Source organism: Megascapheus bottae, chromosome 5 (genome assembly GCF_031878675.1).
Source record: "Megascapheus bottae isolate mThoBot1 chromosome 5, mThoBot2.hap1, whole genome shotgun sequence".
Lineage (NCBI taxonomy): Eukaryota > Metazoa > Chordata > Mammalia > Rodentia > Geomyidae > Megascapheus > Megascapheus bottae.
In genome coordinates this window covers 21,311,699-21,336,026 of record NC_143513.1, presented here as the reverse complement: position 1 = coordinate 21,336,026, position 24,328 = coordinate 21,311,699, and the positions used below count along the sequence as shown (strand labels likewise).

Here is a 24,328-nt window from a genome sequence, read left to right as displayed (position 1 = left end):
GGAGCTACAAGGTCCAAGGGCTGCATTTGGTGATGAGTCCCAAGGTTGTGTAAGACTTCACATAGCAAAACACAGGGGGCATGCGTATATGCCCAGGTCTCTTCTATTCTCTGCCTTCTCATAAAGTCACCTGAATTAAATGATGTGGGCTCCACCCTAAGACCTTTTCTAAATCCCAGTACCTTCCAAAGACTTTAGGAGTTCTATCTCAGCACGCACAATGGCAATCAGACTTCTGCATGAGTTTCATGGAGACAAACCACATTTGAATGATGGTGATCAGTATCAGGGATTATAACGGTTCAACATAGATTCAAGAAAACATCCTGATTTCCATGGAACAAGTGTTAGAAATTGATAGCACAGCAGCATTATGTTATAATAATATATGTTTAAGGGGCCGGGAGTTTGGCCTAGTGGTAGAGTGCTTGCCTACCATGCACGATGACCCGGGTTCAATTCCTCGGTACCCCACATACATAGCAAAAAGCCGGAAGTGGTACTGAGGCTCAAGTGGTAAAGTACTAGCCTTGAGAAAGTCCAAGGACAGTGCTCAGGCCCTGATCTCAAGCCCAGGACTGGCAAAAAATAATAATAATAATATGTTTAAGAACCTGTTTGTAGTTAACCATATTTCTAATTTTCTTTGAAATTAATAAGAAGACTTAATAGGAACACAAGATTTGCATGAACATATTTTATTTAACTGACATGTGAGCATATGAGTTGAATTTTTCCAACCAACTCCTGATCTTTTTTCTTTGGCTGTATGTTTTATGAACTTACCTTTTTCTTCAACTGGAAATATATATAAGATGACAGCCCTCTTCTTAAATAAGCTAGACTAAACTGAAAATTCCTCTGCTGGTCAAAGAACAGAAAACCAGCATTTGCATCTCTGTTTGACATGGGAAGTGGAATTTTGATCATCTCTGTCCCAAAATAGAAAAATGGGGTCTTCTCTGTTGCCTGAGCCCACCCTCTTAGCAAGCCTCAGGAATAAGAAGAAAAAGCATTGACAGGATGACTAAACCGAGTTTTCAAATATTCTCAGTGAATTTTACATTATACTCTGGCAATCACCTTTTTTTCCCCTCCAGGATCATCTAATATGTCCTCACATAGTCTTTTTTGCCTTCATTCGTGTATTTCAAAAACTGGGAGTTTGGTCTAGTGGTGGCGTGCTTGCCTAGCATGTACAAATACCTGGGTTTGATTCCTTGGTACCAAATACATAGAAAAAAAAAACCTAAAGTGGTGGTGAGTCTCAAGTTGTGGAGCTCTAGCCTTGAGAAAGCCCAAAGACAGTGCTCAGGCCCTGAGCTCAAGCCCAGGACTGGCAAAAAAAGAAAACCACTTTTATTGTCCACTTACTGTATATGAGTAGCTGTTCTAGGCCACTGTGCCACTTCCCCAGATCACCACTATCAGTAGTTCTGGGGAGTGTGTTGAAGTGCACAGTGTCAGGCCTAATCCACACCTACCTAAACAGATATTCCATGGACAAGCCTCATTGCTGTGTGTTTTAATGAAACTTCAGGTGATTCTCATGTGTGCTAAAATTTAAGCCATTGTTCTAAGCTTTGGCTCGGCCTCAAAAGGTTCTCTCCTTTGTTACCTGGTATATTGTATATATGTTTATTTGTTTATTTGAAATAGGGAAGGGAGGGGGAGGAACACAAGATGATTGGGAGGGGAAATGGGGAGGGAAAGAGGGACAAAAACATGAGAAAGGGTATCAATGTGCAAGAAGTAATGCACCCACTACCTGACAAATGTAACTGTAACCCTTCTATATGTTATCCTGACAATACATTTTTTTAAAAAGGTTCTCTAGCTAGTAGTACAGACAAGTTAAGGGCTCATTCCAATGAGACTAATAAGAGCCTAGAAGAACAGCAAAGTGAGATGACCAGTAGCACTCAGAAGTTTGCTGACAAAGCTCATTATGAAGTAATATAAAGGAAGGAATCAAGCAAATAACCAGTGTGAGGTCCCAGTCACTTCACTTCTCTGGGTCGGGGTGTGTTCATTCATGGAACAAAAGAAAAAAATCCAAAGTGCTGAATGAGTACTTAATTTACAGAGATCCCAAATCTGTTTTTGTGTTCCATGGCTCTTCCCCTACTCCTCATTAAGGTTACAGTCAAATTTGGAATAAAGTATTAAGAAGACTTGAACTGATTTAGGAAAGGACTGTTGTGTTTCATTTTCTTTGAGGAAAAGCAGTATCTCCCCTCTGAAGAAGAGTGCTAAGAGTACCTTTTACTTTGTTCAACCAACCTCCACTTCCCATGGAGAAAAAGTGATCACCCATTCTCCTCTCCAACAGCAAACCTTGTTGTAAGGAATCTCCATGCAGACTTCTTGCTAAGAGTGCTCTGTGAAAACCTGAACATGTTCCTTAATAGCTACCACTTGGCTACTGCTTTCTTTCCTGCTCAGACAGTGACTCATTTTGTGTTTACCAACGATTTGATGACCAAAATCCCTTTCTTTCTAAAGAAGAAATCTCAAAATGCTCTGAAGATGTGATGTTATGGATTGAATGGTAACTCCTCTCCCTGGCCCCCAGCAACCACAACAACTTATATGGCAAAGTCCAAACTCCTAGTTGCTCAGAATGAGACTTTATTTGGAACAAGAATAGTTGCAAGTGTAATAAGCTTAGTAAAGACAAAGTCATACTAGAATATTACTGATGTCCTTACAAAAAGGGAGAATTTAGCCCAACATGCACACAGGAAGATTGCTGTGTAAAGATGAAGGCTGACCTACGTGATAGGATTAAATAGATTCTCCCTCACAGTCCTCAGGAAGAACAACCTAATGTGCCCTTGATTTTAGACTTATTGTCTCCAGAACTGAGATAAGCTTTTGTGGCACAGGCCACTTAGTTTATAAAACTCTGTTACAGCAGTCTGCACAAATTAATACATGTAGGGTCACCACAGTCTGTGGGATAGTGGACATGGTGGCTTTGGTGACATTCTACAGAGAAGACACGAACTCTACCACAGACAAAACAAAGTGTTGTGCTGTAATAGTGGGTCTCTGGTTTGCCCTCAGTGAAATAGCAGAACCCTCTGGTACAGTGGAGCACATAGGAGATCCAGCAGTAGCCCCGAAGGAGGGCAGACAAGGAGGAAAGTTGAGGCTGCCAACTATCTGAAAAAGCATGTGACAATCCCCTTCGTCAGGGGAACCTCTCCAGAGCACATTGGGGCCATTGCTCTGCAGGTAACTCAATTCCTCTAAACCAAGAACAAAAGTCAGTAAAAGAACCAGTTTAATCTGATCAACATTTTCATTAAGAAAATGACCCATAACTTTTGAGTTCTCTACTGGGATTGCTTTGTTCATCTTGGGAACAGCAGTACAATCTCACTTCCCATATCATTAAAGCAGAGATGCTAACTGGAATCCTCTTGCATCTGGAGAACACAGGAAATTAGCAGCATTGCATGGAGGATGGGAAGAAATGTGTTCTAAAAGCTTGCAACAATATCAGTTATTTTGACCATTAGTCAAGTGTAACCTATACAACTCTTTCAAGATGAAAAATGGGAAGTAAAATAAGGAAAGGAAGAAAGAAAACCAAATTATGTAATAATAGTGAATTCTAAATTAAATAATAATTCTAATTTAATTCTAATTTTAATTTTCTACATGCCTTAAATAAAATACATTTATGCAAGACTGGGACTTGTCTGATTCCACAAAGCCTTGTTATTTTTAATGGACCTATTAGGGCAGAGCAGCCTCAGTGTATGTAATATCATATATGTATATATGTATATGATATTGTGTGCTTATATATGCATGCTAATTCAGAGCTCCTAAATCAACTAACATGATCAATGTCTCTTGAAAAACTTCTGAATATTGGCTACAACAGGCATAAGGAGAATGAAGATCCTGTCGTTTAAAGGAATATAGTGTTGGGCCGGGAGTTTGGTCTAGTGGTTAAAGTGCTTGCCTAGCATGCATGAAGACCCGGGTTCGATTCCTCGGTACCACATACATAGAAAAAAGCTGGAAGTGGTGCTGAGGCTCAAGTGGTAGAGCTCTAGCCTTGAGAAAATCCAAGGACAGTGCTCAGGCCCTGAGCTCAAGCCCAGGACTGGCAAAAAAAAAAAATAAATAAAAATAAAGGAATATAGTGTTTATAAATAATTATTTTAAATATATAACAACTCAAGCATATTAGTTTTAAGTTAAAATTATGTCATAGCAATAATTTTACAACTAGCTTAGAAATATCTAGAGTTTTCAAAATCCGAAACTGGCAAGTGTTATTTATTCTGAATCACAGAAATACTTGATTCTTTGTCTTCTATGCTTTTAGAAGTATCTTAGAAGACCTGACATTTACTAACATTGGGAACTAGGACAAATAATTTTGTTTTTGTTTCCCATCTTGTTCTTTCTATGCTACTGGGGATTGAACAGAGGGCTTGACATTTGCTAGGCAAATAGTAAACTGCTTTAGTTCTACCCCCCAATCCTCTTTGCTTTAATATCTCACTATATTTTCCCTAGAGGGCACCATACTCTTGCTGTAGATCTTGGATGGACATTCTTCATACAGGACCAGACAGTAAATATATGCAGTCTTATTAGCCATATAATCTGTGTGCAATTACTTTGCCATAGTAATGCAAAAGCAGCCACAGATAATATATTGATAAATGGGCAAGCCATATTCCTTTACAAAAAAAAATAAAACAAAGGGGGGGAAAACCAAGAGGGGGGTGGGGGAGAGGGTAATGGGACCAAGACATGTGGAAGGGTATCAATGTATGTGAATTAATGCACCTTCTATCTGGCAAATATCATGTTACCCTTTTATTAAATACAATAAAAAAAGAACATAAAAAAATAAAAATAAAACAGGACAGGTCATAGTGATGAATAGATCATACAAAATTTGCTGCCCTATATTTTAGATGATATTCTCTTTCTGAAGGACTCTCACTCGCCTTTTTCAGAAACTGTCAAACTGTTGGGTATTTTGTCATACTTACTACTAAACTGTTTTGCACAACAACACACTGCAGCAACACTGCAGACCAGATATTCTTGCCAGTTTCTGCATTGATGCAGCCTATACATAACAATCCAGGCACTGCCATAACTGTGCTTAGCATGAAAGTTCATGAAGTTGCAGCTCATCTAGAGAGCCTTCCTCTAGTGAACTTTCTCTTATCTATGTTCCACAGCATCTTAATAAATTTATCTCACTTCTCCAAACTAATCTAATACATAGTCATACTGTTCTTTCCTTGTTGATAATCTATTTTCTCCTTTATTCACATTGCATCAATATATTTTCATGGTAGCAATTAATTGCTAGAGGGCACAGAAAGTCATTTGATTCCTTTCCACAGTAGTTCATAACTCAAAATATTTTTGTTGATTCAGACTCAGGAAGTCCTTTAATTAACATTTGATTTAATTACCTGCCTTCTTAATTGAGCTTGGATAGCATTACTACTGCATTGTGAGTGAAAAGAGCATTGGACTGTGAGTCAAAATGCAAATATTAGTCCCATTTCCATTGCTTTTTCATTTGAGAACTTTAATAAGCTAATTAAATTCTCTTTACTTCTGTCTCCTCATGCATAAAATAAAGAAAATAATACTTTCCCCACTTACCTCACAAGTTTAATTATCAAATATGGACTAGATTTGAAGGCTACTATTTCTACATACATATAATGAGTTATTATATAGAAAGATATTCACAACATACTATTAGCACAAGTAGCAGATTTGTATTACTATCTAATCTTAAATTTTCTGGAAGAAACCACAACAAAATTATAAATAATGGTCATGTCTATGTGGTAGAATATAAATGAAATTTATTTTGCTCTTTGTCTACTTATTTGTAATTTGTTGCCCACTGTAAGCTAGTATAGTGCTATTTATATAATTGTCAAAGGTAAATTTCAAGACAATGGCTTACTAATTTATTTTTAAAACACGGGCTAATTCTGTAAGATTTGAAAAATCCAGAAGATTAAAAAGTCATTTATAGAAGCACATACTTGCTGGAGTATTGCTGAAGTAAGCCAGCTTAAAGGTTTCACTCCTACATTTCATAATTCTTGTTCCTCTGAGTTATCCTGAAAAGCAGAACTATGTTTCGGGCAACATTTTTTATCTGCAACTCTCTCCATGGCTTTCTATTTTTTTTTTTTTTTGCCAGTCCTGGGCTTGAGCTCAGGGCCTGAGCACTGTCAAGGCTAGAGCTCTACCACTTGAGCCTCAGCACCACTTCCGGCTTTTTTCTATGTACATGGTACTGAAGAATCGAACCTGGGTCTTCATGCATGCTAGGCAAGCACTTAACCACTAGGCCAAACTCCCGGCCCCATGGCTTTCTATTTTTTGTGTGTGGGTGTGTGTATGATGCTATGATCTTAAGCTTGTTAAGTAAGCATCCTATCACCCCTCCAGATCAATATATGTAAAGGATTTAAATCACCATGAGCCATATGATTAGATGTAAATATTAATCACATTTTGGTTGGAACTGCTAAGATTTCTGCTATGATGTTCTTAAAATGAACAAAACTTGGGCCAGGAGTGTAGCCTAATGGTACAGTACTTGCCTAGCATGCACAAAGACCTGGGATTGATTCCTCAGTACTACATTCATAGAAAAAGCCAGAAGCAGTATTGTGGTTTAAGTGGTAGAGATCCAGCCTTGAGAAAGCCCAAGGACAGTGCTCAGGCCCTGAGTTCAAGGCCTGAACCTGGCAAAAAGAAAAAAAAACCTGAATGTGAAGTAATGCACCTTCTATCTGGTGAATATAATGTAACCCTTCTATTAATTACAATAAAAATATCTGAAAAAAACTTGAAAGATTATTGAATCTAGGACCAATATTTTAAATTTAAAGCACTTAAATATATAAAGAATATATTGAGGCCAGATCTTGTGACTTTATGCCTATAATTCCAGCTACTAGAGAAGCAAAGAATAGGACAGTCATGATTTCATGCCAACCTTGGCAAAAAGTTAGCAAGACCCTACCTCAGTCCATAATCCTGGCATAGCAGTACCTGCCTGTGATCCCAACTATACAGGATCACATATATAAAAGGATAACAGTCTTGAGACCAGCCTGGGCCAAAATCATGAAATGATGAAATCCCTATCTGAAAATTACTAAAGCCAATAGTGCTAAGGTATGGCTAATATGTTACCGTCTGTTTAGCAAATGTGAGAAATTAAACATACACACACACACACACACACACACACACACACACATCATATATATATATATGTACACATATAAATGTTCTTTACGTATAAATATTCTTTACCATCATTCATTACCACCAAATAGGAACAGTGAGCACAAAAACATTTACTAGATGTTCAAGCTCCCATGTAATAAGAGAAATGCCCTATTCTCGTGAGCACTGTTGACGATGGTCCTTACCGCATCATTCCACAATTAACTTCTGTTCCAACAGGCAAAGATACTCACATGGCCTGCCATTATTAATGCATGTTTAGAAGCTCAACAATCCTTTTTTTTAACAAACCATTTTGAAATAGATTGATTTTTGTGCAGGAAGCATTTTCTACACATTCAGTCAATAATAAACTTAATCACATTGGAAAATCAGGTTCAAATTTTAAAATGTCATATATTACCTTTCACTTCACTTAAACATACATACTAGGATAGCAAAATAGACACAAGCTATACTTTGTTTTTTAATATATTTTTTATTGTAATTAATAAAAGGGTTACATGATATTTGCCAGATAGAAGATGTATTAATTCACATACATTGATACCCTTTCACATGTCTTGGTACCCATTACCCTCACCCCACCCCTCCACCCCCCCAAGCTATACTTTGTAAAAAAAATTATCCTTAGTTGAGGATAAATGAAATGAACTACAAGATATGGAAACAATAGCCTTATTTCTGTGTTTATTACTTTCAATCTACTTGTGAGGTTAGTTCTTTTCTCTTTCTCTCTTCTCTCTCTTCTTTCTCTATCCCTCCCTCTCTCCCTTCTTTTTTTCTGTTGGTTGTTTTTGTTTGTGTTTGTTTGGTTTGGTTTCTCTCTTTATGGTTTATTTCATGCTGTCACCGTATCTGACTTTTGTACTTGGAATATTGTATATATGTTTATTTGTTTATTTGAAATAGAGAAGGGATGGGGAAACAAGATGATTGGGAGGGGTTGGGGAGAGGGAAATGGAGTAAAACACGGGAAGGGGTATCAGTGTATAAGTAATGTACCTACTACCTGATGGATGTTACTGTCATCCTTCTTTATATCACCCAACAATAAAACGAAATTAAAAAAGAGAGAAATGCCCATCAAACAGATATTGAGATAGGAATTTGTTTCTAGCAAAATCACTAAAATGTGATCAGATTCTGCTCATATGCCTGGCTATTTAAAGAGAAGGAGCATCTTTTAAGAAATATGAAAGAAATACAATCAATCTATATATAAGGATTTCATTAATTTCCTGCTCCCATAAACCTATTTTCTTTGTAAAGAGAGACTCAAGCATATGTGCTCTAGAAAAAGCAGATGGAAAGGAAGAGGCCTCATAAAAGTACTGGCCTAGTACATGCAAGCATTTGTCTCTAATGCTTCCAGAGGCAAGGTCTGCCTTGAATGTGGGTTTGCACCATCCAGTCTATAGGAGACCCATACAGAAAAGAAGAAAACGAGGAAGCTGGCTAGCACAGATATGCTTTCCTCTGTGCTTCCTGACTGCCATAAAGTGAAGACCTTTTGCCACACCCTACAACCATTATGATATTCTCTTTCACCTCAGGCCCAGAAACAGTGGAACCAACCTACCATGGCCAGAAACCTCTGAAAAATCATGTTCCAGAATAAAGCTTTCCTCCCTTAAATTGCTCCTCATGGGTATCTGTCACAGCAACATGAAGCTAACCCACTCAACATCTTATAGGGATGATGGGTAACAGTTCTTTCTCAGATGGCAGTTCTTCCCTTCCTTCCTAATCCCATGGATATAGGCTACTTCTTTACTCACAGCTTTTTCTCTACTTTTTTCAGATTTCAGTGTTGTTATTGTTGTTGAAATAAGGTCTCTCTATATGCCAAGGCTAGCCTAGAACACGTATTTTTCCTGCCTCAGCAATCCTACTGATAGAATTAGAGGTATGCACCACGTACCTTTTGAATCTTCTGGCATCTGTGATGTGTGTGCGTGTGTGTGTGTGTGTGTGTGTGTGTGCGTGCGTGCGTGTGCGTGTGTGTGTGCGTGTGTGTGTGTGCGTGCGTGCGTGTGCGTGTGTGTGTGTGCGTGTGTGTGTGTGTGTGTGTGTGTGCGTGTGTCCTAGGGCTTTGACTTAGTGGGTGAGTACTATCACTTAGCTTTTTTGCTCAAGGCTAGTATTACTATTTGAGCCATAGCTCCCCTTCTGGACTTTTCCTGCCCAAACTGGCTTCAAACCATGATCCTCAGATCTAAGCTTGCATAAAGATAGGATTATAGGCAAGAGCTGCCTCACCTGGCTAGCATTTATGATTCTTAAAAGCAACTGGAATCCTAGAAGGCATCCTTACCTCAAAATGTATCTACTCCATACAACCAGGCTTTTTGCATCGCAGAGAGAACTTTCATTTACTTTTGTTGACCCTATCTTTATAGAGGGCTATTATCTCTGTACCCTTCTCCATTTTCATAGTCTTCTCTTTTTCATGGTTGATTTCAGATTTTATAATCTTTATTTCATCAAAGTGGAGCTTGTGATTTTTTGCTTTTGAGTGATTTCTACAAAGAATTTGAGAACATGCCAGATATATAATGGAATATTCACAGCAGAAGTCTGGTGTTTTATATTTCCTCTGGTACCTTGCCAAAGGTGTTTTCTTCCCAACTTTAAGAAAATAAAAGTTCTTGGGGCTGGTAGCGTACCCTAGTGGTAGGGTGCTTGTCTGTCATGCACGAAGCTCTGGGTTCAATTCCTCAGTACCACATACACAGAAAAAGCCAGAAGTGATGCTGAGGCTCAAGTGGTAGAGCCCCAGCCTTGAGAAAGTCCAAGGACAGTGCTCAGACCCTGAGTTCAAGCCCAGGAATGGCAAAAATAAATAAATGAATGAATAAATAAATAATAAGAAAATAAAAGGTCTCTTTTTGTGCTGCATGCCCAATCTACCATGATTCTCTTTTCTATTCATACTTACTAAATACTTACTAAATGCCTACTGTGGAGAGAGAGCGTTCTACATTCAGACCTATGATTATCATGTTGTCCCTGCGCCCAACCCAGATCTTACAATCTAGAAAGGAGCCAAGAATTAAAGAGGCAACATGGTCAAAATTCTCCACCCCTACTTCCTTGTTTTCTATTCACAGGGTTCTCTGCAATCAATTGTCTGCCCATCAAGTCTACTAATACTATTCAGACTAAGGCTCTAGGACAGAGCCACTGGTTAACACATCAGTCTTTTACACATCTTTCTTCTCACAATTCCTTTCTTATTGAAATGTACCTCAAGTTTCAAATGTGACCTCCCCTGGTGCTCTTCTTCCAGTGGTATCTGCACTTTTTAGTCACTTGACAGTTCCTTCTGTTTCTTGTTGAGGTAGTATTCTCCAGAGCTTTGAGTTGGCTCCATTCCTTCTTCATTCTGTGTAACTTTCTAAATGATTTCATATACTCCACTATGTTAACCACCACTGCTCTGACAAACACCTCAGGAATCTATGTCAAAGCTCAGCCTTCTCTCATGAGCTCCAGATTTATATAGCAACAACATACTAGACATCTATGACTGGCTATTTCCAACTGGAGAGATACAAAATATCACCAAAACAATTCCTTACCCTGGGTTAGCAGTTTTCATACATAACACATTAAGTAAAACAACTGAGTCAACAATTTGTCCTTATTTACCCTCCAACCTACCTGACTGCACTCTTACAAAATTTCAACCATGGGGCCGGGAGTTTGGCCTAGTGGTAGAGTGCTTACCTAGCATGCACGAAGACCTGGGTTCAATCCCTCGGTACCCCACATACATAGCAAAAAGCCGGAAGTGGAGCTGAGGCTCAAGTGGTAGAGCTCTAGCCTTGAGAAAGTCCAAGGACAGTGCTCAGGGCCTGAACTCAAGCCCAGGACTGGCAAAAAAAAAAAAAAAAAATTCAACCAGTCCAGGCCTTGATAGTGCCATATAGCCTTTTAGCTAGCTTCCTGTCATATTAGCACCCTACCCTTTTCCAGGCAGTATTTCCACTAGTGCCAGTACAATTGTCTAAAATACACTTGCAATCATGAAAGCCTTTTGTTTTTTCCTTTCTCATTAATGTTGTAAACCTAGCATCGTGTGGCCTCTGCCTATCATCACAAGATTATGTTCCTGTTCCTTCCCTCTCTTCTATGCACTGCATGGAATGTTCTACTGTACCAAATTACTCCTCAGATCCATCACGATGGCTCAGCTCAGTGCCATTTAACATCCTGGAGTAATACATTCTGGAATATTTATTTTCCTAATATCATTTCCTCCATGTTTCCTCCTAATTCCTGCTCAGTCTACAAGAGTCAGCCCAGAGCCACCTTCCATCTGAAACCCTGACTGCCCCTTGGCCCCACAATAGTGTTTCCTCTAAGCTGCTACTTGATGTCCTACAAGCATCTAATGACATCTGCCCCCTGTGCTTGAATCCAGCTGGCCTTTGACTGTGCGGAGAACCACATAAGTGTTCATATTCCTCATTGTACCTCTAGACCTTCCCAAGCTCTCAGAGGCCGCTGAATGAGAAAGTGAGTGAATTAACAAATTGAGGTGACACCACAGCATGCAAAGTTTATATTAGTTGGTAGGAAAAAGCATTTTGTATCAATTTGGTGGTGCTGAAAGATAAGAAATACAGTCCTCTCTGGCTCTTTTTTTTTGATATGTTAAATTTAAGTCAATTTCCAGGAAAATGTGATTGTTGGTGTAAAATATGTCATAAGGGGAATATTTCCCCTCCTAATACTTACCCACATGTGAAAGAGAACAGTCCGCTCACCATATATATGCGATGGTGTCACCTAGAAGCTCATAGCCTTGTTTCTCTACACTTTATTGCAAACTACATATGTATATTGGCTAGGGTAAGGCCAGAAGTAAAACTGGCATGCTCTTTGCAGTATGAATCATCTCCCTGCCAGGCCTGGCCAGCCTCAGCTCTGAGTTGGAATAGATTCTTAGGGAGCAGGAGGGCCAGGACCAACTGGACAGGAAGAGGAATACGCCCTGGCTAAGTGAAGGTCATCACTGTGGCAAGGAAACAGACCCAAACCTACTCTAAAAGATAGAGCACATTTCAGCAGTACCATGATAAAATCAATAAAGGTTTCAGGACACACCTAAATCTATACCTACATGCCTACTGTGGGTGTGGTTCTATATTCGGGCCTAGGATTATCATGTTGGTCAAGATCAAAATTGTCCCTGCCCCCTCTGAGCTTATAATCTAGAAAGAGAACCAAGACTTAATGAAGGCCTGGGTGGCCATAGAATGCAGTAGCTTGTTCACCATTGGGTTGTTGGGGTCATCTGCCTTATCCAGAAAATCAGCCCGTGTTTCATTGGACATGAACAGAAGAACCTTTCTATAGGCTCCAGTTCCCATGGGCTCTTCACTCACAGCTCTGACTACGTTCATCTCTCTCTGGTGAGATTTGTTTTGGATACATTTAGGAAGCAATGCTTTCCTACTGTGAAGGTTTAAACAAAGGGTGATAATTTAAATAAATCTCTTGAGCAACGTGATGATTAATACTAGGTTAAGTTAAAAAAAAAGAATTAATGAAGCAACATAAATGATCAAACCTCACTACTCCTACATCCATACCTGTTGATAGTCACTAGGGCATCACATCCTATGTTGAAAGCTCTCTTGAGGGCAACTGATGAGTCAGTGGGAAGAGTCAGGTGTAAGTTCAAAGTAGACATAGGTTCAAACAAGAGGCAGCTTTCGAAGAAACAAAACCATGCACTACATAGAGGATACTAGGAGGCGGTGGGATATTGACTATAAAGCAGTAGTATTTCTGTTGCATTACATAAGTTGTACTTGCATTTGGGGGTTGGGTATCCCCATAATTCTGGCAATAGAACATGTTGAGAGTGGTAAAGTGCACACCATCCACTCCTGACATCAGAGTGATATAGAAATCAGACCAGTCCAAAGACACTACTGAAATAGAAGGCATAATCCAAAGGTTCACATGGAACAACAAAAGACCTAGAATAGCCAAAGCAATTCTAGGCAAAAAGAGCAATGCAGGGTGGTATTACAACACCAGACTTCAAACTCTACTATAGAGCCAGCATAACAAAACCGGCATGGTTTTGTCACAAAAATAGACCAGAAGATGAATGGAACAGAATAGAAGATCCAGAAATAAAACCACATACCTATAGTCAACTTATATTATACAAAGGAGCCAGAGATATACAGTGGAACAAACACAGCCCATTCAGGATGCTAGGGTCCCTAAAATAAATAAGTATAATGGTGTCTGGAAGTCATGTTGCTTACATGTCTAAAGAACGGCAACAAATACAAATGAGATAGAGAAATAGAGACAACATGGGACCCTTGAAGGAAGAAATACCCTGGAGTTCCCTTTAGAAGTTTGGACCCCAGCAGCCAGGAGGATATGCGAGGTCAGTGCTGTCTGGCACTTATAGCTAAAGCAGCTCTTCAACAAGAATGTGCAAGTTGAATTTAGAAGGTGTTCACAGCCAAATACAAGATCTTCTGAAAGATTCTCACAATTTTCCAGGTGATTATCAGATTTTATATTGCGATTTCTTTTTTTTTAAAGAGAAGATACATCTACACTGTCGATGATGGTACTGTTTTCTTCATCCCTGTTCCACTTTGTTTCACAACCTCTTTACACCACACTTAACCTTTGAGATAAGCAAAAATGAGACTGGCTAAGTGGCAACTATTACACTTGAAGCCACCTAGCCAAAGGTCGTGAGAAGTCAGCCTCTGAAAATCCAGGGCTCCCTGTTCAGTGGAGAGAAGAGGATTGTGACATCAATGTAACATGTGTGCTAAGAAGTCATCTTACTCCTGATTCTCCCTTGAGGTACAATCTCCCCGCCCTTCCCCCCCTTCCCCCTAAGTACTAAGTGAGTACTTAGTCCTATATTCCCTGCAGGCTCACAAAACCCTCCTCCACCATTGGCCTTGAAGGTGTTCCCTGCTGTGTATTTGTCACAACAACAAGCTGAAAGCAATAGAAAGAAGAGTGGTTATTTAAAGGTAAATAGGAAGAGAAGGTTGGAAATGTTTGATCTCATATGTAGATGTGGACTTTGTATTCCCTAAGTAATTACGTGGAGTTTACTTTTTTCCTAAAAGTGCATTGAGATTTGAAGGTTACTAAGAGCGAACAATAAAATTAGGTACTAAATGCCAATGAGTCTCTAAGGAAAAAGAGCCAAATAAGAAAAAGCTTAGCAGTAAACTTAGTTGCAAAAAAAGGAAATATGGGGGTGGGGTGTCAGTGACTAAACATACAACTAACTCCTGTGTTTTATCAGACTTTATTAACACCCATTGACTCCAAGTGGATACCTCAAAGTTTGGGTTTTCACATAAGGGGATCACATAAAAATCCAGATGCTCCCATATTTCTCCATTATAAAAATCTTCTCCTATATCTGTATTCCAGACGATTTTGAATCACATTTATGCAAGGTACAAGCTAATAGCCCTGATGAAGACTGTCAAGAGATTTCATTTGAAAACACTATCAAACCAAGAAGGTGGCGGCCAAATTGGACAGGATGTTTGATCCTCTCCCAAGTTTCCACGGCTGTGAAGCAGAGCCCAACAGTAAATCATTCTTTACAGTCAGTTCTTTTGTTTCTGAAGAACAAGAAATCATTTTAGAAGGCATTTCTTTCCTTTTTTTTTTTCCAAGAGCTTCATAAGCCTGGCATGCAGCTTGTGAAACTGAGGGCCAGAGAGAATGGGAACCACATCCGGAAATAATCATCTCCCAGTCACTGCAATGGATCATTAGTGTTAAAGGGACTGAGGACTAAAGAAGTGTGGCGTTTCACAGTAATGTTACGTAAATCTTAAATGGCGATAATGCTCTGTCATTACACTTAGGGTTTCGGAGATGACGGCCCCATCACCTAGCTACAGAACAGTAGCTTTGTCTCATTGTTTCTTGAACAACCAAATTGGACAGTGTATCCACCACCTATTACATGCGTGAACTTAGTTTTATTGCTAACTGGGGCATATTAAAAAGCGTGAGAGTTAACAATATCATATTTCCTACAGTTGTTCAATTTGCTATCCCTTTCTTTGTAGAACAGCACATTTATATTTTCCTGGGCTTTACTCAAGCAACACATTCTTCTTAAACTTGGTAGAAAGTTCTTATTCCTCTTAAACTCAGAAATGAGATTCTTTACCTCAGAGGCCCAATTGCCATTTCAAATGGAATATTCTTATTTTTAGAGATTCTGTTTTTAATTCACTCTTTAGGAAGTCTATTTTAGAAAACCCATTCTCTGAACCTAATTTGTTCTATATGATTCCAAAAAGGGCAAATTCTACCAGCAGGAATTTTGCAGGGACATTAGCATGGACATTGGAATGCTGTCTTCAGGGATAATAATACTTAACTCGGAGATGGAGAAAACAGTCCCCCTAAAATCCCAGCTCAGACTTTCCTCTGTTATCACTCTTATTCTCAGAAGCAATCAAATGCATGAAACAATTGCTTTTTAAGCACCGCAGAACTAGCGGTGTCAATTTAACAATATTTTTCATAACACAAAACTTGGAGTTTATGGCTGCTTGTTTTGCTTGGTTTCTGAAACCAACTTACACATCCCCAAGCATTCTCCCCTTGTGTGGAAAATGTTTGGAAACAAAGACTGTGAAGGTATATTAAGACTAAGAAGAATACTTTCTAACTTTCTGAAATGCCTAGAAAAACAATGCATAGGTAATGGATATGCAATAATCCTGCAGTAAAGAGTAAAGACAGCATAAATTTGTTGGTGATTCCATATTTTAGATAATAAAGTGGGATCATGTTTTTTTTCTCTAAAATGTAATATCTGTTTAATTCTATATATTACCTTAAAATCTGAGCTAGATATTTTTTTCTCCCTTTGGAAACAATGTATTCATTGGTGAGCTAGAGATTTGACTCTAGCCTCTGTGTGAGGGGAAAGGGCTGAAAAGCAATAATGAATTCTCTGTGCACCAAGTAGGTGGACTTTACCCTGGCAGCCTTGCAAATCATTGCTTTTTTTGTAAGTAGAGTCTGCCCCCTTGTGGAAAAAGTAAGATACTGCATTCATGTCCATGTACATGACCTCCTAGGTCAGCTAGACCTAGTTTCCTATCTCTGAACAGATTCTTCACTGCTTCTCTGCAGTCCCACTTTTTTCCCCTCCACTGTTTGTCTTATTTTTTTTCTCCTCTACTTCCTTTCCCTCTTCCTTCTAGAGCCTTTCAAAGTACTATTCATGATTGCTTAAACTGGTGCAGACCTGCTATCTGGAGAGAGGATCTAAATTGTGCTTCAAAGAATTAGATGGCAGGGCCAGGAGTTTTGCCTAGTGGTAGAGTGCTTGCCTAGCATGCACAAAGACCAGGGTTCAATTCCTCGGTACCACATATATAGAAAAAAAGCTGGCAGTGGTGCTGTGTCTCAAGTGGTAGAGCTCTAGCCTTGAGAAAAGCCCAAAGACAGTGCTCAGGCCCTGAGTTCCAGCCCCATGACTGGAAAATAATAATAATAATAATAATAATAATAATAATAATAATAATAATTAGATGGCAGATGCCACTCATTAGATGAATGGATCAAGAAGATATGGTACTTACAATGCCATCAGAAATAATGGCATTGCCCCACTCGTAAGGAAATGGAAAGACTTGGAAAAAAATCATATTAAGTGAAGCCAGCTCCAAAGGAACATAGGCTCAATGGTTTCCCTCGTTTGTAATAATTAGTACACATCTAGGACTCTCCTAGCAGAGGATCACAATAGCTTGAAAGCTATGTACATATGGCCATATAGGATGAGACTAAACAAAATGAACTCTAGGATATGGAAACAAGAGGTTTATCTTTGTGATTGCTGTACTAAGTGCACTTGTTTCTTGTCTCTTTTTTTCCCCTTATAGTTAATCTCATGTGGTTACTGTATCTGACTTTGTTACCTGGTTTATTGTATATGCATTTATTTGTTTATTCAAAATAGGGAAGAGAAGGGGGGAAACAAAATGATTGGGAGGTGGTAGGAGGAAGGAAAGGTGGACAAAAATATGAGAAGGGGTATCAATGTTCAAGAAGTAATTCACCCACTACCTGATGAATGTAACTGTAGCCCCTCTATACATTACCCCGAAAAAAATTTTAAAAGAATAATTAGACGGCCCAGTTTTTGATGCACAGACAATAATCACCCTTGGGGATAATACCATAGTACAGATCCTGGCAGAAACTGACCCCGACGGTGAGTCTGCTCCGTCCTGGTGAAAAGGGAGACAATGAGTTAAGAAAGTTAAGATTAAGCACATGGGTGTAGTTGAATGGGAGCCCAAGTGTTTGAGACCAGCCTGAGTAATACAGTAAGATTCCTGTTGAAGTCAGAAAAGGAGAGAGAAAGAAATAGAAGTCTAGAGACATATTTCACTGGCCCTGGCTCAGTCTATGGAGTGTACAATTATAGTATGATAACTTAGAAATCTGGACATAAGCACAGCACCATGAAGAAAAAATCAGAAGTAAGAAAAAGATGCGTATTACGCAACTCCAACCTCAAGATCAAACTCCATTTTTCCCATGGCTAGATTCAAGTCAGCCTCGCGTCCTTGAGCATCCTGAACACACACTTTACCTAGACATTGTTTCCGTCCCCACTTTCCTACAGAGAAACTTCAAAGCTACGAACCTTCGTGCACTGCCCTCCACGTCCAAACATCTTATATATTCATGACTCCCTTATGCACAGACATACACAAATACCACATCCAGCCACGGTCTCAATCTACTTATATTCTGTACGTTAGCTGCATTTCTTTCCTGGCCCGGTACCCAATGTCCATCTTTTTCCTATCTATTAGGATAGTCTAATAGTGTGCCTTAAAGTCCACAACCTTTTGAGAAGTGAGGTCAGTCTAGAAGCCCCTTTTATTTTGCAAAACCGAAATTGCATTCATACACAGAGCAGGACCAGTCAGCCAGGAAGGCGGAAGTTGAGGGCACTTCTTACCCATGTGAAAGGCTTATATTGAGATATAATACATAGACTTAATACAACTGTAATTTACAGAGCTATTAATCTTCCAAGGCAGGAGGTGGGGTGAGGGTAGAGAGGGTGAAGTGTTCATAAACTACCAAGGAAGAATTCAAGAGGCTTAAGCTATTGTCAAGATCCTGAGATGGAATTATAGCCCTATAACTCAAATTTTGCCAGCTCTTTCCATTCTCTAATGGATGTGTTGGGGACTTGTTTTCCAGACAATTTCCATATGTACCCTGGAGCTTTCACTCCTTCCCAATTATGCCAAGAAGCTCCTTACATAATCCATGTCATGTTACAAGTCATTTGAGCAGTGCCTTTGTTAGGAGAATTCAGAAGGAGGCTCTCCTCAGTCTCAATCTCCTGAACTATGGTGGAAACCTTTTTCATAGGTGGCACATACTTCCATATAATTTCCATGCACACTGCCTCCAGATCTGACAGCATTGCTTCTCCAGAAAAATAACATATCACACACAAAATACCCACTGGTGAGGGAAGACCCAAATCTAATTCAAATATTGTACCAACTACTCTTGTTTGATCTTTGTAATGAAAATCTAGAACGGTGCTTAGCTGAATATAGTCCATGAAATCCTGAATCATAAAATCCCATACATCAGAATTGCCCAGCATGACTTGAAAAATGCAGTGTCTTACACAGCACCTTAAACCATACAATCAGAATCCTGGGGATAAGCTGGGCATAATGGTGTATGCTTTTAATCACAGCACTTGGGTGGTTTGAGGCAGGAGGCTAGTGAGTATCTGAGGAGCCTATGCTTCTTAATAAGTTAAAAGATTCCTGGGGTTACATCCTTAGAATATGGATTTGTAATGAACATTCCAAGTTATTCTTATCTATGCTACATTGGAGAAGCTTTCAAGTATTCACTGTGTTCCTTCATTGTGCTAAATGCTGTATTCCAGACAGGGTCTAATTTTAGATAAAATCAAAGAAGAGCTACCTACTTCCACTCATGTACTGCTCTGCCAGCCTTCCAGCCCATGTTCTGTGGGAATATCCCTGAAGCAGTCCTGCCCCTTGGTCCCCTGGTCAATCCAACCTGGACTTTTCTTACCAATGTGAGCACTAGGCGGGCCATTGAGATTTTCACAAATATTCTCTTATCTCTGCCTGATTTTTGCAAGGATTTTGCTATTCAATGACAATCAGTTTGACGGCTAATCTATGGTACACTATTAAATGTTCCTTACACTTTAGCTGAGCTAAGGGACACATTCTGGGACAGATAAAGGGGGTCTTGGCCTTCTTAATCATTTCAGTTCTAATCTACCTTTACCATTTGCTAGCAACTTTCAAATTTTCTTTCAAAAATTGTTCACTAACTCTCAGTCAAACCCTTAATATGAGTTTTAAGAACTGAAAAATAGCATATTTATGAACAACAGAGTGGGTTACTATTATTCATCTCAGGCCCAGTCCTGGTTCATGGACACATGGCAGTTCTTTTCCTGATTTTTCCCCACATTGTACCAAGGTGGGGGGAACTAATTAAGGTCTCTCCACTAAATGTACATGGAATATGTCCTTGGATTGAAGGGTAGGCACTACATCTAAGCTACCCTGTGTGAGTCCTTCTCCATCCTCATCCTCATTTGGCACCCCTCGCTTGCACTGACCACACCATATGGGTATGGTCTATTGAGAATCATCTATGGAGAATTTCATAAAAAGGCAAGTTACAAGAAGGCAACAGGGAAGTGCCACTCTCATATGGCAGAGATGAGACTAGACCCGGACCTTCTGCTGCCTTGAGGTCACTGTTTCCAAATATCTTTAGGATATTTTTGTGTCTGTGAACAAAATCCATACTCTAACCTTTGCTGGCCCTTACCTATGTCTACTGCTGCTTTCCCTGGTGTTTCATGTTGTGTTACCATTTGGCTTGCTATGACAAATCTGGACATGTGCCTCTTACTTATAATCCTAGTTAATCATATGGCTGAGACCAGGAGAAGGGAGATGCAACCCAGCCTAGGAAAACAAATTAACAAGACTCTCTTTCCTATGAACCTGCAGAATACTACACTGGAGGGATGTCTCAAGTGATAAAGTGCCAGCCATGAGCAAGAATGCTGAGAGCGAATGAGAGTTTGAGGCTCTGAGTTCAAATCCTAGTACTACCATGCACAAAAATAACCATTGTGACCAATTCTTCCCAAAAAGATGGCCAAGAATCCCAAAAGAATATACAGCAACACATTAAAGAGTTTTTCCAAAACCCCTTATGTCAAAAAGATGCAGCTCAAGTATCTAGACATTAGTTAATATAAACATTGAAATAGGCCCCACAGATGGCCTTTCTACATGAGTTCCTGGAATGATGGCTTGGGATAGTTTCATTTGGGAAGGGATTTTGTTTGTTGGGGTGGGGGGAGGGAGTGTCCTTGCCTTAAAACCCCATGAATATGGAAAATGATATAGAGTACATGTGTCTTTAGCCACTGAAGAAAAATCTTACCGGCTGGACACTACTGTCAAATAAATATGATGTACAATATCAACATATATAACTTAGCCTAGTCAATTTGCAAACCAAATCTGAGAACATTTGGTGGCTTGATTAATTTGCTTTGCCTACTGGCCATCTGTTCTTGTCTCTAGGAGCCTGGGATGCGGAACCCTGCTGGCTTCTGCTGACTTAACTGGAAGCTCTCCTTCTTTAGAGTAGGAAACAGCAAAGGTTCCCCAGACCCTGCTCCTGGGATCCTGCTGTGTGCTTGGAGAACCAACTCTTCCCATATGCCTTCATGTCTGCTTTTAAATATCCTGCTTAGCAGGTTCCTCTGCTTTCTCTCTTCTCAGAGAAAAATGAGACAATCAAGCCTTTGTTTCTTTGGAGCTGAGTGGTAGAATGCCATGTTCAAATTTTGTCATTTTTCTCAATGTATTATTTCTCATAGCAAAGTTTGTATCCTATGCCTTCCACAAAATTCATGGGTAAAGCTTTTTCTGAACTAGGTAATGAAAATAATCACTCATCTCCAAATACACTTCACGTTCCTCAGTCAATGCCCAGCAAAAACATACTGGACTCTTTGAGGAACAGAGAGCTAGACGCTAGAGATTGAGAAGTGGATGCATGGTCCTTGTCCTCTAGAAGCTCACAGGCCAGTAGAGGAAGATAAATGAAGTCATGCTACAAACAGTATAGTAGAAACTCACTGGGAGATGTGTGATAAAGGCTTAGAACTGTCCACTGAGCTAACTCCCCTCTTCCTTCATAGCCAAAGAACTTTACTGAGCATAGAACCACCTTACTGGTTTCTAACCCAAACTCCTGGACAACTAAGTTGGTCAGGTGACTAACCATTTTTCCCTTTCAGGAAAACAGGTTCAAATAATGTATATTACTTTGGGACTTAAAATATTATGCACTTCTTCTTCCCTACTACCTCTCATGACAGGCGTGCAGGCAAGTGTCAGGCATGAAGAGGGCAGTGCCCTAGAGAATGGCCATAAACAAGGCGGATGGGCCCCTGAATGACTCCGAAAGCAAATGGACCCCATTTGTCCATCCTACGCTGCTTTCAGAATGAGAACATACTGTTGGTGTAGATTCATTAAACATAGTATCGTTCACCACGTTTGTGGGGTTGAAGAGCTGTGTGAAATAGAAGTGGAGCTCTTCATCTGAGGTCTGGGTGTGGTGACTCGAGCCTCTAATGCCAGCCACATGGAAGATAAACCAGCTAACATGGCTACCAACCAGCAAAAGTACCAGATCTCATGTAGAAACTAATGAAAAGAAAGGCTAGGGGTGTGGTTCAAGAGGTAGAGTTTCACCCTAGCAAGCACAAAGTCTTGAGTTCAAACGATAGTATGACAAAAAACAACCCTTGGCATAAATTCATCAAATGACATTTTGTATTTTCTTTAGCAGTCTGCCTGTACAGGTAAATGTGTGTGTGTGTGTGTGTGTGTGTGCGTGTGTGCGTGTGTGTGCGTGTGTGTCCTCCTGAACTGTTTGTGCAAAAGTTACATGCAAAAACGTGTGTGTTCCTATATTTTAAAAGGCTTTTACAAAATCATAATATAGTGATTGAAATCAGGAAAAACAATACTGATACCCAACTATTTCACCCTATAGACCTTATTTAATTTAACTTTTTGCCAGCTGTCTAAATACTAGCTTTCGTAAGGGAAAAAAATCAAGCCAAGAGATTATATGTTTTCTTTTTCTTCTTTAATCGAGAATAATCCTCAGGATGTCTTTGTCTTTCATGACCCTAACTTCTGGAAGCATAAAGCAGTTATTTCTCTCTCTCTCTCTCTCTCTCTCTCTCTCTCTCTCTCTCTCTCTCTCTCTCTCTCTCTCTCTCTCTCTCTCTCTTTCTGTGTGTGTGTGTGTATATATATATCTCTGTCTATATTCAGACTATTACACATCATGATATACACAGAAAGGGTTAAATTTACTTCCTCTTAGTGTCACTGAAAATAATTACAGGTCTGGGGAAGGAATGATAGGTGGGTTATAAAGTATTTCATGTCCTAAATGGTAAGAAATCTCCTGGCCAATATAATGAATGATTGTTGTCCTTAATGTACTATGTTGTCTCTCATCTCCTTTGCTGTTCCTTGATTATCTCATATTGTTATAGTATCTCACTTTGTTATCTGGTATATTGAATTTATTTGTATTTGGATATTTGAAATTTGATAGGGAAGGGGGGAAAACCAAGACGGGTGGGGGGTGTGGGGGGGGAGGGAAATGGGTACCAAGACATGTGAAAGGGTATCAATGTATGTGAATTAATGCACCTTCTATCTGGCAAATATCATGTAACCCTTTTACTAATTACAATAAAAAAAAGTATCTCAAAAAAAAAAAAGAAATCTCCTGGCCATTCTCCTCCACATACAAGATGTAATGTACAAGGGGTCACAATTACTGCTTTCCTTTAAAAAAAAAACTCACTGAGTATATAGCTTACAACTCATGCTAATCAAGCATGAAAAAATATCAGTCTGATTGGAAGCAATGCCTCACAAGACTATGCATTTATTTGTAACCACTGCTAGATGAAGGACTGTAGAATGGCTTGGGACCAGTCTGTCATAGGCCCCTTTTGATCCAGTTGGTACTGAGAAATGCACCAGTCAGGCTAACTGGGGCTTACTATTAAGGAAAAAGCCTGTTATGTCCATGAATGGTCAGCATAGAAATTCTTAATTTTTCCCAAGAGGTCCAATCACTCTGTACCTCCTTTCTACCTGTTCACTACCCAAGAGTAGCCAAGAAAAATAAAACTTTTCTTGAGACATCCAAGTGGCTAAGTCATCATACTAAAGTGTGCCGCCCAGGAAAGCATGAGGGATATAGGTCCAAACCCTGAGTTGGCTATTTGAGAATGTCATTCTAACTCCCAGTAATAGGCGGTAAAGGAACACTGAATGTCCATTCAGGCCTTTGACTATGAGTGCGTTTGTTAAACAGTCTTTGCAAATGATCCAGAAAGTCTAACACATGACACAACTTAAAGGGACACTGTGGTTGGGAGACTAGAGTTGGCTGATTGGACTGGAGCAGCAATACCATAACCTGAAACAAATATCAAAGCAGTGAGGCAAGAATGGTAGTCTCAAAAGTGGGGGGGGGGGGTGTCACTGCTTTTATATAGTCAATTTCCCAGGAACAGACGGAGGTAATGTCCCATGCAATGTAGCCTACTTCACCACAAAACACAGGCCAGATCTTGGCAGGAGTCACAAGAATGGTATGCAATGGAAGGCTCTGCATTAGAAACACACAGTCCCTACAGTATCCAATCTGTCATGGTGAATACATTGCCATTTCTGATGAGGTGCTAAAACCAGGCAGCGCTGACAGCCATGTGAACCATTGCAGGCTATATCCGCACCGTAATTCTAGATGGTCTAATCGGAGAGCATATCCTTGTGTTTGGCACAGACACAAGTGACCCAGACTGTCCATCTGCAGGTACTATTTGCTCTCACAGTACTTGGATTAA

The 24,328-nt window shown here is 39.6% G+C and overlaps 1 protein-coding gene across 1 annotated transcript in view; it reads right to left on the bottom strand.

The window, feature by feature from the left end:
* LOC150063093 (uncharacterized) overlaps nt 1–24,328 on the bottom strand; it is a 109,269-nt gene that overhangs the window by 44,796 nt on the left and 40,145 nt on the right. The window lies entirely within an intron of this gene.